At 39.9% G+C, this 14,121-nt stretch overlaps 1 long non-coding RNA gene across 1 annotated transcript in view; it reads left to right on the top strand.

Annotated features, from left to right (window-relative positions):
* LOC145658781 (uncharacterized) overlaps positions 1-5,133 on the top strand; it is a 6,195-nt gene extending 1,062 nt beyond the window's left edge. The window contains exons 1-2 of the long non-coding RNA XR_014124648.1: positions 1-2,242; positions 2,636-5,133. The exon at positions 1-2,242 is cut by the window's left edge and continues 1,062 nt beyond it. This is a non-coding gene — a long non-coding RNA (uncharacterized LOC145658781). The remainder of the gene's footprint in view (positions 2,243-2,635) is intronic.
* The last annotated feature ends 8,988 nt before the right edge of the window (positions 5,134-14,121 follow it).

The following is a 14,121-nucleotide window of genomic DNA, read 5'->3' as shown; positions in this document are numbered from 1 at the left end:
AAATTAACATTTTAAGATTTAACCCAGTCATTTGAGATATATAGTTCTTTTTGAAGAAGTTTATTTTTATAAAATTATTACAAAAACCATACTGATCGATGATTTCCAGTATATTTGCTGGATGCTCAAATTAACTTTTTTTTTGCAATAAATGTGATTTATGCCAACCCTTCTTGTCGTCTTAGAATACTACCAACATATAATTAACAATGTATTAAAATGAGAAATTACCATATTGGATGCGAATGTGGAACTATTTTAAATACAAATAGCACAAATAGAATGCTGGTTATATCTGCATTCAATCATTATTAATTTAAGTATCACTTAAAAGATAATATAGCTGAACATGCACTCACCGTCAACAGTCTGTCCTATGTTGTATTTATCAGGAATGATGATCAACAAGTGCTCAGTTCAAATGTATTGAGTGGAATGTTTTTTTTTAGGCCTAAATCATTCTATTCATTCTCATTCAGAATACTAATGTTGGTATTTTGAAAGCAGCATAGCAAATTTAAAGACGTGGTCTTCATTTCTGGGCTCATTTGCATGAAAGAGTGTGGGAGTGAGGTTTTGTCTTCCACTTCCTAAATAATTATTATGGACACATGAACCAATCCCAGATCAATATTGTAATCTGAGCCACCTTTTACACATTATATTATGAACACTGACTAACATGCACTATCATGTTAGTCAGGAATATAGCTAACCTGATGTGTTAAAAAATACAACATATGGATGCTGAAGCAGAAAAATCAGGTGGTTGTTTTTGATAGGATCTGAGCAATACACTATCAGATTCTGCTTCACTCGGTTCTGCAGCAAATTGGCATCAGACTGAGATGTCAGTGCATCAAGACTGGAGTGGAGATGAAGCAGACTAAGCTGGTGTAAAAATGAAAATCCAAGAGTGCTTGGCTTTAATCACAAAAACACTTAAGCCGTTGTCACACTGCAAGCTCACGCTGCTTCATAACAATGTCATTGCACATTTATAATAAGCTCGTTGAACAGATGAACAGCCCACTCATGGCTGTTGCCATGAGTTTACAGAGTTCACCTCACTTGTGCTCTGCTGCTCACTCTCAGTTCATAATGCCTGAATCCAGAAATTCTCTGACTTCCATGTCATTCATTCGAGTGCAATGTTGTTTGTTCATGTCTGTGGTTTTTTGAAGTACCTCACCTCCTTACAAAAAGTGCTTTGTCATTTACTCATAGAATATATCCTAGTACAGTACAGTAGGTTAGTCCTACATACCAATGAACTAGAATACTGTAGAATACAGGGATCAATGCTGATACCTAGAAGTACAAAATACATAAGGTCTATCTTAAACAATGATAAGTGCAATAAACAATAAGTTCTAGTTTGTTAAACAACATAAACAATACCCTACAATAAGTACTAAATTAGTCAGTCAATATGGGAGCAGTGTCAGTTGTCCTTTAAATATTCTGCAAATAGATGGGTTTTCAGTCTGCATTTGAAGACTGCAAGGGACTCTGCTGTCCGGATAGCAAGGACAGAAAATAGTCATCTTGGAACCAGGACAGAAAATAGTCTCGATGCTTGTCGTCCATGAGACTTGAAGCAAAGTATGTCAAGCCAAGCCGTACTTGAGGTTTGAAGTGCTCGAGGTACGGATCAGGCTTTGACTATTGACCTCATGTAAGAAGGGGCTGGTCCATCTTTGGCTTTGCAGGCAAGCATCAAGGTTTTAAATCAACTGTTTTAAATCAAATGTTTAAATAAATAAACATTTTGAAAAGGTGTTCACAAATCTACTCATTTTCTGGGGAAAGGGCTCACATATTTTACCCACAACAAATAGCATTTCTATGCATGATATGAATTAATTCTTTCTGTGACAAAAACTGGTTGTCACATAAAGAGAAAACTGAGCCAACTGTGTTTCAGTATCTGTTTAAGTCTGCTTCCCCACCCCCCCAGGTTCTATAGGCATTGGTTTCTTTATTTTTAATTCTTTGCCGCTTTCTTCATTTCCATTTTTAACCAGTTCCCTCTAATTATTTTTCTTGTTGTTCCCTATCTGGTTCCATGGTCCCACTGAATACATGTGCTGACAGGCCTTTTGCTTGTATTCACTACATTAATTCCATTTTTTTTTTCTTTCACATTTGCTTCTGTGCTATTGCAGCTAAAAGCTTCATTCCAGGGTTCTCTGTGTCCAAAAAACATCACGATGGGATGGTGTCAGCGCTTATTGCCATGGTAACAAGCATCTGAACTTTTAAGCATCAACCTCATTGTAAATGCATCCAATCATGTTGAAGCAAAATCCCCCAGTACAAATCAGCTGTTTGGTGATCTCCGTCTCTCTTTTTCTTCCTCTCTCACTCTGTCTCTCTCTTTCTTTGGCTCTCTCTCCCTCCATCTGTGGTTGTATGTACCACCCCCACCTTTTTGTGACTCAGCTTCTCACACTTCACATCCGGATGAAACAGAAAGAGATGGAAAAGGTGGTGTTAGGGGGGTAGTGAGAGGCAGGGGCAGAAGAATGGAGCAGACATGAGGAGATGCAGGGGGTGGGGGAGGGGTGAGTTTCTATGGTCTGGTAGACAATGTAGTTCAGACTAGGCCTCACCCCCATCTCTCTACTTACAGGTCAATGTGACCCAGACCTGTGCAGCCACCATCAGCTGCTCCACTCCTCGAGCAAACCCTTGTGCCTCACAGCCAGTTCGGTTTGTGCTGACCTACTTTCTGCTTTGTTGCTTATGTGATAAGGTTCCTAGATATGGTTATTTGGGCCCGACACTGATGCGGTTCTTCTGAGGTGAAGGTAGAGGGGGAGGGAGGATTCGTGCAGTGGAGGGAGAGGAGAGAGGAAAAGAAGAAAGAAAATAACTTAAAGAGCAAGCCTACATGCTGCTGACGTACTGTTCCCTCATTGACTCACAAAATGTTGCAGAAAAAGATTCAGCTTAATGCTTGTCTTAAAGTTAAACTCTCTTGTATCTGTGCTTTATTTATATATATATATATATATATATATATATATATATATATATACACGCGCACACACACACGCACACACACACACACAACACACACGGCACCACAGTTTACCTTGATACGTGCCACAGTGAAGGACTGTATAAGTTATTCTTAACCTGAGAAGCCACAGGATGCAAAAGAACAAGAGCCTCCAGACTGGACTCCCACCCACCTTTGTTATCCTCACAAAAAGCTACACTTCAGTCCACACTGAGTTGCATCTATATTAAAAGTTAATGGTATATTGTAGCTATAAGATAATGTTCTTATATCATAAAACTAAGTTTGACAAACATTAGTTATTTACTCAATCCTTATTATATGCATATTATGCAGGCACTTTTTTATTTGGTCCGTTTAATCCTATAGTAAATTATGTTTACATAATTTAACTGGTACTTTATTTGGCTAGACCATTGCTGAGGAACCTTGCTATCCTTCTCACCCTTTAAAATGTGGCAAGTTGCACTTTCAGGGCATGCACAGTTTATGGGCCAACTAGGGCTTGACCTCTGGTCAGAGTCTTACCCAGAGGGAGGTTTTCACCCTGTTTGATTTACTCCATTTTTGATGCATAACTTTTCATTTACTGAGCACTCTGTGTGCCTATGTTAGAGAGAGACATAAAGTGGGAAGCAAAGACAACATACGATGAAGATATCATAAGTTCATGTAAACAATATTTATAGGATCACCTTTCTCCACCTCAGGAGCATGCTCTCCTCACATGATGCAGAAAAGCTATTCCATGTATTTATTACTGGACTACTGAAATACCTTATTATCTTGCTGTACCACTAAGTGCCTAAACAAGCTCCAGCTAGATTGCAGCAGCCAGAGTTCTTACTAGAACTAGAAAATTTGATCACTTCACTCCTATCTTATCTACTTTACATTGGCTCCCAGTAAAATTTCATATTGATTATAAAATACTTCTAATAACCTACAAAGCACTGAATGGTCTTGCCCCACAATACCTTAGAGAACTCTTAGTGCATTATGATCCACCACGTCTGCTTAGATAAAAAGGTGCAGGCTCTACTAGTACCAAGGATAAGAAAATCTACCTTAGGGGGCAAAGCCTTTTCCTATAAAGCTCCCACACTATGGAATAACCTTCCTGTAAATATTCGAGATTGACACACAGTCTCATTTTTTAATGCTGGGCTTAAAACCTATCTGTACAGTCAGGCATTTTATTAATTACTTCCAATCCTAGTTAAAGGTGTAGATCTGGGGGTCCATGGGCATTAACAGTTATGGTAAACTGGGATGTTATGATGCTGTCACTTCACCTCTCTTTTGTCACTCAAGTTTGTTGACTGAGAGCAGCAGAGTACTGATGTTCCAGGTTGCACTCATGCCTGTGTTTCCTTCTGGCTCTTTCCCTTTAGCTGTGCTGCCATACCTAGATCTGCCGGAGTCCATCATTACACATCATAGTTCTCTAATTTACACACCCTCATACCTGGACCTGCCTAATAATTTAGTCTCTCTTTCTGCCGAGGTACACCTACCCCTGATGTCCCCTGATGTCATGACGTCACTGAGCCTCATCTTTTCTCCGCTATGCCTACAACCCCCTGATGTCCCTTGCTGTATCCCACCACACTTCCACCCCAGCTAACTACTTCCTGTTGCCCTTATTGGATGTTCTCTTGTGGGATGTCATGATGTTACTGAGCCTCTACCTGTTTCAGCTGCCATGGCTACTTCCTTCACCCCCTGTTGTCCCCTCCTGTAGTCCACCACACCTCCACCCTAGCCAACTACTTCTCCGTTGTCCTTAATGGATAGGTCTTGGACACATGCACACCATCGGGACAAGACGAGGACCTCTAGAAAGTTGGACTAGATATTAATTGCTTATTTTTTAATTTCTTATTTATTTTTCTCTTAAAATTGTTATTATTGTGGTGACCATTGTCGGCCAGAGGAGGATGCCCCCCCGAGTCTTGGTTCCTCTCAAGGTTTCTTCCACATGCTCTAGGGAGGTTTTCTTTGCCACTGCCGCCATTGGCTTGCTCACTGAAGACTTGGACATTTGTAAAGCTGCTTTGTGACATCTGTTGTAAAAAGTGCTATATAAATACATTTTGATTTAATTTGATTTGATAAGTTCTGAGGATGTTGGACAGAAATAAATTTAGTAGAGAAAAGGTTACCATAGGTAAGTTGAGGAGAGAGTACTAAAGCTTTTGCAGTTTTTCCCTTATCTAATCCAATGAATGGGAGGTCGAAGCAGCTGTTTAAGGAGCAGAATATGCTGCTTGATCAATTCAAGAGGAACTGGACATGGAGACTCCTGTAGGCCTCTCTCACACATCTCTGTTCAACAACAGAGCAGGTCAACATCATTGGTAACTTGGCAAGCCTAGTTTCACCAGGCCACCATTCACTGCACATCATTTATAATGCTTGTCAACATCTGAAATCTCCAAAAGAAGCATACAATTTGAATGGTCTTCAGTCTCTGACTACTGAGAAAACATACCTCAGGTCTAGAGGTTTGATACAAGCTCATCTTCTGCTTAGTCCACATTGTATTTTGCACCTGATAGTTTCAACCCCTCTTGAATCTCTTGTTTATGCACATTTCAGCTATTGGGAGTCACTTGTATAAAAATACTAAAATGTTCACTTTTCAGGGTTTTTCAGGGTCTTTCACTTGACTGCATGGTTTGAGAAATGGTTTGAGCTATGTTAAAATGTGATTGATCTTTCATGGTATGTAGCTAGCTAGCTCACCATTTAATATTCTTGTTGACTTTCTGATAGCAGCTTATGTTTGCAAGTCCTAAACAGCAAAACTCTAAATATTTTCACACTATACAAAGTGTTACATGCTAGGTTAATAATAATTACAGTAATCAACACTATTTTTAACCTCATTACAAACATCTCTCATTATAAGCCAAAAAGTTAACTAGCTAGAATTATCACCAACAAACATACTTGTTAATATAACTGAAAATAATCATTACTGGATGTAATTAACCCTTATAACTACTTGACTACTTATGTGCTTAACAATGATCACTCTTCATAGGCAACAAGGTGTTTATTCCTGTCTTCACTACTTACCATTTTCTGTGTACCATTAACTTACCTATCTAGATAATTACTGCAAGGACATGCTGAAACCTCTTGCACATGCACATTTTAACAATGGGACTCAGTCAATCAAAATGCCTCTAGGCATCCAGCCCCTAGGCAGTCCAGCAAAAGCCTTTGGTATGACAATCAATGACTGATATGATACTGAGCAGTAAGACTGCATTAGGTTTAAGTGCAGCAGGCATCCACTGAATGTCTATATGGGCTTCAGAGAATAGTTGTAAGACTATTCTTCAGTAACAGATATATCAGGATGTTAGACTTCTATTCAAATATTTTTATAATAGTGATCACACAGTGTCATAAATAGAGCAACCTGCATATCACTAAAGGTGTCTGCCAAATGCTAAATTTAAGTGTAAAAAATGTGCAAGTCTGATATTCAATCTAGAAATATAGATTTAATTATGTTAGATAACATTAAAAAATGATCACATGTTCGAATACAAATATTATACAGGGAGTATATGTAACATGGGGTCAAACCCAGGTCAGATGGGTGATGACACCAACAGCTTACTGGGTGAGCAACCATACTCTAATGATGGTAGGCCCGTGTGCAGAACAGTTAGATCTTGAATCAGGAAAAACTAAACACCACGCCGAGCATGGAAAAAGGGAGAACAAAAGACACCACGGGAAGAATGGCAACTCCGCTGCACTGGGGAATACCAAACTAAAACTTCCCAAACAAAACCAGAAAATGGGGAGGAACTTTAATGGCTAAGGGAAGCCTCAGGAGAGAGACAGACTCAAGAGGGAAAACTGGAGAGGGGAGGGGACATGTAAAAACACAAACACTCTCGCAGCACAGAAGTGAGGTGTAGCACAAGGGTTCATAGACTTCGATACCCAAAGTTACTGGCTAGGTGCTTTGGCAAAGACCCAGCGCTGAGTGACTGGGTCACTGGGCTTATATAGGCCTAGCCCAGATGTTGGGCGTTAAGCCTGATTAGTGTTGTGCCTGACTCGAGGCCTCCCCCTGGTGGCTGGAGGGGGCCTCGGCCTGGCATGGACCCTTACAGTATATATGAAATTATGGACTAATGATTGGTTGTTGTGTTGATATAAACACCTCAATAAATTGGCAAATGAAATTGATAAGATTAATTAGGACACCACCCTGATTAGCATGGAAAATTAATACATTTTAATTATTATTTCATTATGGACAAGGTTATCCAGTCTCAACTTACACTGCCTGGCCAAAAAAAAGGTCACATACTCTAATTCTTTGTTGGACCGCCTTTAGCTTTGATTACAGCATGCATTCGCTGTGGCATCGTTTCCACAAGCTTCTGCAATTCCACAAGCTTCTGCAACATTTATTTCTGTCCAGAGTTGCATTCATTTTTCCCCGAGATCTTGTAGTGATGATGGGAGATTTGGACCACTGCACAAAGTCTTCTCCAGCATATCCCAAAGATTCTCAATGGGGTTCAGGTCTGGACTCTGTGGTGGCCAATCCATATGTGAAAATGATGTCTCATGCGCCCTGAACCACTCTTTCACAATTTGAGCCCAATGAATCTTGGCATTGTCATCTTGGAATATGCCTGTGCCATCAGGGAAGAAAAAATCCATTGATGGAATAACCTGGTCGTTCAGTATATTCAGGTAGTCAGCTGACCTCATTCTTTGAGCACATAATGTTGCTGAAGCTAGACCTGACCAACTGCAGCAACCCTAGATCATAGCACTGCCCCCACAGGCTTGTACGGAAGGCACTAGGCATCTTACCCTGATGTGCCCATCACTCTGGAACAGGGCAAATCTGGACTCATCAGACCATATTCTTCCATTGCTCCAGGGTCCAATCTTTTGCTCCCTAGCAAATTGAAGCCATTTTTGCCAGTTAGCCTCACTGACAAGTGGTTTTCTTAAGGCTACACAGCTGTTTAGTCCCAATCCCTTGAGTTCCCTTCACATTGTGCATGTGGAAATGCTCTTACTTTCACTATTAAACATATCCCTGAGTTCGACTGTTGTTTTTCTACGATTTTATTTCACCACACGTTTAAGTGATCGCCGTTCACGATCATTCAAGATTTTTTTCCGACCACATTCCTTCCTCAAAGATGATGTTTCCCCACTGTCCTTCAACTTTTTAATAATGCGTTATACAGTTCTTAACCTGATTTTAGTAGTTTCAGCCATCTCCATGGATGTTTTCTCTTCTTGATGCATGCCAATAATTTGACCCTTCTGAAACAGATTAACATCTTTTCCACGACCACAGGATGCGTCTTTCGACATGGTTTAACAAATGAGAAGCTACTCACTGCATCAGTTAGGGTTAAATAACTTGTTGCCAGCTGAAACAATCATCCATGCAGTAATTATCCAATGGGAGGCTCTTACCTATTTGCTTAGTTAAATCCAGGTGGTGATCTTTTTTTGGCCAGGCAGTGTATAAAAGTGACACAATCGACAATGTGATTATTTCTTGTCTACCTAAAATTAGGCATGTCACCCATAAAACACAAACATTACAACAAGATGTTTATTGAATAATCAGAGATAATAAATGAAAATGTGTAAAGAATATTGAATAATATGTTAACAAAATAGAGCTACAGCAAACAACTTCACAAAAACAAAAATTAACCAAACAAGGTTTGTGATGAAATGAGTATGGCTAAACAATAGCAGGTTTAGCCACGATATCAGAAAAGCACGAAAAAAAAAAAAAAAAAAAAAAAGATTAAATAATCTGTGAAGAGATTAGAACTGAATAGGCTACTTGGCAAATGGGGGAAAAAAGAGTTATCTAATACAATTCTGATGCATAGAGATTACCGGTGCCAATTTGTAAGAGGCTAGATGCAGGTCTTACACTGGATGGGTTCAACTAGGTCGAACCGACTGTGCAGGTAGTGAAGGGCCCCTTTTCTATCAGGTTGCTGGTTCACAAGCCTACACTTGTGGCCAGTGGACACTGAAATGCCCCAGCTGTTCTTGATCCACTGGACTTGATCCCTGAAGCTGGCTCAGAGAGCTAGCTGCATTTGCATGTATGTCTTTCCAGAAAATAACATAGCGGGGGTCTTGGTACCGGTAATAGGATAGAAATAGTAGAACTGTAATAGAAGCATGGTCAAAAAAGGGCAGGTCATTGGCTTATGACAACAGCTATGATATGCTTGTAATGCTTTGAGAACAGTATTATCTTTGGTCTATATTTGGGTGTTAACATGATTATATAATTTTGAGCAGAACTTACCTCTAGCTTCTTTGTAAAATCTGGATCCATTTGTGGTGAAAATCAAAGAAACAAACAGTAGACTGTCCACTGAGGACCCCATTTCCCTAGAGGTGTCAGTCATTAGCATATTTTAAAAGTCATGTGTGAGCATTTGGTCCACTGAGGCTACTGAGAGAGGTACAAAAGTTAAGGTTATGACGGACTGCTCCCAGTCCCACTGGTCATGTGGTACGGCCCACCACGTGCAGCGCGACTTCACTTTGTATTATTTGTAACCACGCCTCCCTTGCTTGCACACACCTGCACATGGTTGAATGTGATTGTCTGTATGTATTTAAACCCCTGCTGGCATTTATATCTTTGTTGGTCATTCCCTTTGTTCATGTCATTGCTGTTAAATGTGATAGTATCTGGGGTTGCCAAATGTTTATCTACGTCAATGGAGTCTGATCGTCCTGTTCCTCGCCCTGCGGCACTTGGAACGTCATGGAGAGTATCTTCAGAGGTTTGTTTAACCTATCTTCAAGGTTTGTTTAACCACTTCTTCAAGGTTTGTTTAACCACTCACTCTAAGCAATAGTATGTGAACAAACAGAACTTTGATGGGAGAGAAACAATAAGAGAGGGTGTACTGTATTAGAGCACAAAACATCTGACTTAAAGCTACTTTGTGACTAATGGAATGTTATATTCCTAATATGCTTGACACCAAAGAGAGTAAAGATGTATTAGGTATAACCCTGTTATTCAACTACTGGCAATTAACACCTGTGGGTGTTGGATTGTTTACCCTTGTTTATGACCTAGCCAGAACATTGGAACTCCTGATAAGTCCCATAGGGCTTTAGTATGGTTTGCTTTGGTCCCAGGCCAAGGTCTTTCTCCAGCTCTGTGGCAGGGACCCAGTGTCAAGACTACAAACAGTGGGAGGTTCCTTGTTTTTGAGGTCCAAGGGATCTCCCCCACTGGAAGCACCTGACCAAGTACAAGTCGTTTTGATTAATAAGCATGACTTCCTATGTTCAAAGCAATGGGAGGTTTTAATGTTTACCTAGGTGTTAGTATCTTATTGCCTTTATGGTCTTTATGCTCAACTAATGAAGTATTAGCCAGTGTGAATCTCTAGACTAAGTGTGGAGAGAATACAAAAAGTGTATAGTTTAAATAGTTATGGTAAGGTGTATACTGAATAGTTGTTTACCTGTTGAATAAACTGGTAATTTAACCATCACCATGTGCTAGGATAAAGAAACGTGTCAGCAGAAGATTCTATACTGTTTATTCAACTGTAGACTGTAATTCTACTTTTGACCCAAAATAGAATTAATTCACATACATGAGCAATGACAACTTCAGTAACAGCTGTAGTTAATTTTAACAAGTTAGTATCACTATACTCAAATTTCATATAGTGAATGTACCATTATTATTTCAGTGCTTAATACATCCATGAGCAAGTTATCAAGCTCAATTAACCACTGCTCACTTTTGGAATCCTCCTAAGGGCTGCAATTCATTAGGTCAACCATACAGCGGTGGTAGAGTGTTACATCCTCCCAGCTTTCTGGGGGGAAGTAATTTCTGTATTGACCACATGGGGAGGTAGAGAGTTATTTATTCACAAGAGGCAATTCCTAGCTCAACCACAAGGGAAGAAGATATTTATTTAACATGTTTCCCAGGAGAAAGGCAATTTCCCAACTCGACCGAATGAGGGAGGTAGAGATTTATTCATTCGAACATTTCCCAGGAGAGGGGCAATTCTCTCAACACATGAGGCAGGTAGAAAATTCATTTAATAGCAAGTTTCCCAGGAGGCAATTTCCTCACTCAACTACATGAGGGTGGTAGAGCATTTATTTATTAGCAAGTTTCCCAGGAAAGAGAATTCATTCATTTAATGAGATGAGGGAGGTAGAGAATTTATCTATTAGCAAGCTTCCCATGACAGAGTTAATTCCCCACTCGATCACACAAGACAGGTAGAGACTTCCTAGGAAGGTTGTGTCAGTTGTAATAAGACTTTGAAGGCAGCACCTTGTGCAATATGACTTTAACCAGTGGTAACGAGGGATACAATAACTCTGCAGTACACTACCTTGAACAGTTCCAGTAACCACGCTGACACAGCCACAAACTTCTGTATGGGGAATACCTGTAGAGGTATCCCATCTTGTACGCTACCCTCGATGAGGTAGCTACGATCGCACCAAGTACAAAATTTTAGTACCTGAGACTAATGGAATTCTGTCTTTAGTCAATCAAGTACTTCCCAGGTTTTACCTTGTGTAATATGGCCTTAGCCCAGTGGGTAGCAGGGGATGCGAAGATAACTCTGTGGTACACCACCTCGGATCCAGTAACCATGTCCACACAGCCACTAACTGCTATATGAAGAATACACTTGTACACTACCCTGGATGAAGTAGTCACACCCACACCAAATAGAGAATTTATTACCTGAGACTAGCAGAATTTTACTTTTAGTCAATCAAGTGCTTTTCCATTTATAACCGAGTAGTCCACTCAGTACTCAGTATTCTAAATCAGATCCCAATGCCCTACTACCTATGCTATGCATACTTATTCTATGCTCTGTGCTTACTGTATTAGCTTTTGATTTGTTTAAATTGTTTTTTATCCTTTTTAAAAATGTATTTTGCACATCTTCCTTTTATAAAGTCGAGTAGCAAGGCTTTTTATTTATTTTATATGATTTATTTAAACATGCCACCAACTTTATCACCTTCTGGCTGTCTCGACTGCAGTCAGCAAGCAGAAAAAGTAGCTTAACTCCAAGCTAGGATCGCTATACTCCATTTGATCAGGGAGAATGAACAGTACTCCTCAATACGGGTATCGAATACACAAGCAGTAGATATTACAGCAACAGTCGATTTAACAGAACCATGGAATGGCTTGGTCAGTAACGTATCATTGTCTTTGAAGTGGCTAAGTCAAGGACCTAAGCTGAAGCTAATTCAGGCTTCAATGCCTGGTCCAGCAATTGGAGCCCCAATTAGAATGAGGAAATTCTTTTCACAAGGTGTTAACTCCTCTAATAGGTATGATTTGTTCTACAGTGTTGCTAAACCCCAGAGCACAGCCTACTTTGCCTGGGGTAAAGGGTGAGCAGCAAAAATGACCTCAACACACCAGCAGGGGTCTGAAACATCCTAGGCAAAGAACCCATGCTACACCTAGCAACTTGCATAAGCTACTGTGACTATAAGCTACTGTGTGAGCTTAACTTGCATAAGCTACTGTGACTATAAGCTACTGTGTGAGCTTAACTTGCATAAGATACTGTGTTTCACAATGGTGTCACTGCCAATATTGTTGGCAATCAGGAACAACCGCCAGCATCAAGAAAATACAATGACTCTTCTTTGCTAATTGGGGTCTCCATTATTACGGACCTCAGACATGAATGTCATAATTCTCTGATTCCCCCAGTGACATCCTGTGACATATGCAGCATAGAATGACCCCTCTATGGAGAGAACTATTGTGCAGTGGTTAAGCACCTGACTAATACTTGGAAGGTTGTCAGTTCAAGTCCTACCACTGCAAAGTTGCCACTGTTGGGCCCTTGAGCAAAGCCCTTAAACCTCAATTGCTCAAGTTGTGTTCAGTCATAATTGTAAGTTGCTTTGGATAAAAGCATCAGGTAAATGAGACAACAACAAACATTACAGGAGGACTTTATTCACCTCCTCAAACTTATTCCTGCTCAGGTGTTCATCTGAAGAGTGATCCCAACTTTCAGTAGGAGAACTGAGTGCTTTAGTCGACTACTTATTTTGAACAGCTGGCTCTCCACTGCCTGTGTTCACCTCAAAGTGAACTTCATAGACAATTAACATTTTTTTGGGGGGGGGGGGTGTTGGACATTTTAAACCAGATGGGGTACACCCCAATCCCCTTGGACCTCTGCTGTTACTCATGAACATACTGCACATCATCAATCATGCACTGTGGACCAGCATTAAGAACAGACCAGGACCCCAAAATACTGCGTTACAACACCCCCTAAATAATGAAAAGACTGACGTGTTAGAAACCATGCTACGACCCAATCTACTATTCAGGTTCTATGCAATAGCTGCTGGCATTTTTGTAAGATCCACAAAAGCACTAATTACAGCCCTGTTAGATCCAACTTGATTATACTAAAGCTAAGCAAACAAAACTGAGGAATCATATGTTAAATGCTGCAATTCATAAGGTTAGTTGTACATCATCTATCTGATGGAAACCTGGCTCGGAAGGTTAACATCACATTAAATGAATCAACCCCAACTCAGTAATGTTCTCTCAGTGTTCCAAGAGCAAATAAAAGAGGTGAAGGAGTAGCATACATTCTTCAAAGCAAGATATGTCTTTGGAGAATACAGCACTTCTGAATATCTTGCTAAGCTTAAGGACAAACAGTTGTAATGATTGTCGTATATCACCCACCTAGATATCACCCAGGTTTCCCTGATGAAATTGATGATATGTTAACAAAAATAATGACTGAGCTTGAACATATTTTACTCAATTTAATTTTAATATCAAGCCCACAGATCCTACTACTTGTGATTTCACCATGCTGTTAAATTCCTTTGACCTTAACATGTAATCGATCCTACATATAAAATGCAGCCATACTTTAAACTTAGTTTTATTCCTTGGGGTAGAGACCAAGGTGTCAAACATACTTGATGTAAGACTGTCGGACCATTACTGTATTTTCTTTTTGTCCTTTGTGCTTGCCAGTTTTAAAACT

This window comes from Electrophorus electricus, chromosome 7 (genome assembly GCF_041902795.1).
Source record: "Electrophorus electricus isolate QZ-2024a chromosome 7, ASM4190279v1, whole genome shotgun sequence".
Lineage (NCBI taxonomy): Eukaryota > Metazoa > Chordata > Actinopteri > Gymnotiformes > Gymnotidae > Electrophorus > Electrophorus electricus.
This window is presented reverse-complemented; position numbering and strand designations above follow the sequence as displayed.